The following is a 2,811-nucleotide window of genomic DNA, read 5'->3' as shown; positions in this document are numbered from 1 at the left end:
AGTGCCCGCAGCAAGGAAACGCAGCCTGTACCAAGGCCTGACTCTCACCCAGACTGCTCCTGCCCCAGCATGGAGCAAACGTATGGGAAGCTCTCCAGGAAAACCCTGTCTCTGCTCCCTGCCACCTGCCCAGCAGAGCCACCAGTGCCAAAGGATGTCCCAGCCTTACCTCACCCTGCATGGTGCCCACCAGCTTCCCCAGCTCGGTCCGAGCCTGTGCCTTGCTCCAAGGTCCTGAAGCAGCCCAGATTTCAAAGGGAAGCTTTGCCTTTGATGTAGAAAGCAGGCTCCCAGCATTTACGTCCTGATCAAAGTGCAAGACCCTATGCCAGCCAGTGGAAGAGGAAGGTGAACAGCCAGCAAAGGCAAGGAAAACTCATCTTTGGGCAGGCCCCAGATTGAATCCAGTGCTCCCCATGAAGAAGGATTCCTTTCTCTCCCACTAGGCATGAGCTGCAATAAGGCTGCAGGCATGAACGAAAGAGCAGGCTACCCAAAGAAAGGTGAATCAGGAGACATTTAAGACCTGTTCCCCGCAGGCTGCATGCACCAAACCAGGACTGCCCCTCTGCTCACCCCATCTGACACTAGGACAGGCCCTGAGCACACAGGCATTAGCCACCACAGGGTAGGCTTCCATCTCTGCACCCACATCTTTTCTGTTTCCCCCACTCTTCCCATGGAGGAGGATGTTGTGTCCTAGGCAGGGCAAGAGCCATGACCAAAGCAGCAAGAAGCTGAGTGCTTCATCACAGGAGTTCTGCTCATGCTCATTTACTCTGGGAAATGGCTGTGGAAAGGATGCCTGTGACTTTCCGGCCTCTCCACCAAGCAGCGTCCTTTTCTCCCAGAGGAAGAGCATCCAAACTTCACTCACCTTCAGTGAGATGGTTAAAGTTTTGATGGGAGACAGGGAGTAGGAGAGGAAGATTTCTTTATAAGCCACCACATAAATCCACCACCATCTGACCCTAAAGGAAAGAGCCAGTATGTGATGATGGTCAACTTTGTGCAGCAAGTAAACAGGAAGGTTCAGTATTTTGTTTCCTATTAAAAAGTAGACAGAGGGTCCCCATGGATGCAAGGGTTTGCAGCTGGGAGTTTACTCCAGCAGATCTGCTGGCAGAGCTCCTAGAGACTGGGCAGGAATTGGCAGTAGGGCCCATCTAATCTCTCCATGGAGGCAGCCAGCCTGGGGCCCTGGGGAGCCCAGCCCCTCTTAACGCATTAAGGTCACTCACTCAGAGTAAGACCAGCTCCTCAGGGACAAGGGGTGACTTCAGCAGACCCCAGTGGGGCAAGGAAAGGCAGCAGCAGCTCCTGGCGAGTGCTTGGCCACCACCAACCACCAGGAACACCCAATCCTGAGGCCAGGCTTGCGGGAAAGGCTGCTGGGATCTGGCAGATTCCCTCAGCAGCTCCCTTGCAGCCCTGGCAAGCTTTGCAAATGTGGCAGGAAAACCTCACCATGGGCTTCATTAAGGCCAATCCTTGGTACACAGCACCATGCGATTCCACTTAACTTAATCTCAAGTCCAGCCAAGACTTGACAGATGTCAAAGCAAGATGGATGGTGCCTTCCCACACGGGCTTCCCTGGCTTGGCTCCTTAGAGCTACCATGCTATTCAGCTGCTATAAAAATTGGAAAGGTCTCCTCCAGAAAGCTTTCTGCAAGTGCAATCCAGCACCACATGGCAGCGCCTCCAGGTCAAAGCCCACTAGCTTTAAAGGTGCCACAGAGATAAAGCAGGGTCCATACAGAGGAGCTGCGGACTGTGAGGGTACAGACATGCCAAACCTTGAAACCAGGTGGAGAGTCAGTGGTCAGGATTAAGCCCAGATGTCCCACAACAGGCTCTCTTCTTCCTGGGAGAGACCAGCCTTGTTTTACGGGACAATAGGGACAGTGAAGTCTTCCTAAATCACTGCACAGCCCAGCAGCAGGGAAGGATCAGGACCTGCCTTAGGTACCTACCCACCAGAGCAGCTGTGGGAGACTGTGGTCCAGGCAGGAAAGGCATCAGCTGCTCCCAAATTCTCTGTTACTGGTGGAGGTCTGCAGCCTCCCCTCTGAAAGCCTTTCCACAACAAAGGCAGATTGGTTTGAGAAAGGGGAGGGCAGCTTCAGCACAGGAAAAGACTTCCGGTCCCGTTATGCTGCTTTGCCAAATCTCCCCTTTGATCCCTGGGGAACAGGACAATTTGGCAGCTGGAACACTATTGTGCATCTCTTGCTATAAGTAGCTGCAAAAGGCCTGGATGAGAGCTCATCTGAGTTGGTTAACTACACAGCAAGTAGACCTGTGCCCTAATAGGCAGATTAAGATCAAATTTGTCACTGCTGCGAAAATAGTTTCAAGAAGGGAGTGAAAAACCCATTTCCACAGACTAAAAGTGAACACCATGAGTTTTTGTCATAGGTAGAGTACCGCAAATTTCAAGCACTGGAGACAGTCTGCCTCCTCTATGGAAACCTTAGTATTTTTCATCTCTCTAGATTCCTGATGTTCATGTCTGTGCCATCCCTTGAACAGTGAGGGTGCCAATCAAAGTCACATTCAGAGGCAAATTCTAACATCTGCTTTCCTAAAGAAATTCTTCAGCACTTTCTGAAGCACTAATATGTGCAATTTAAAGGATCCATCAAAGGAGAAAGAAGCCAGAAGCAGACTTAGAGTCAAATGTTTAATAACTTTCCAAGAGTATTACAATCATATTGAGAGCACATATAAAACAAGAGATGGAAAACAAGGAAGGAAAAAAATAACATTGGTATCTTCAAGAGTGCACATTTAACCCTGTAATTCCTG

Source organism: Nestor notabilis, unplaced genomic scaffold (genome assembly GCF_000696875.1).
Source record: "Nestor notabilis isolate BGI_N333 unplaced genomic scaffold, ASM69687v1 scaffold21724, whole genome shotgun sequence".
Lineage (NCBI taxonomy): Eukaryota > Metazoa > Chordata > Aves > Psittaciformes > Psittacidae > Nestor > Nestor notabilis.
This window is presented reverse-complemented; position numbering follows the sequence as displayed.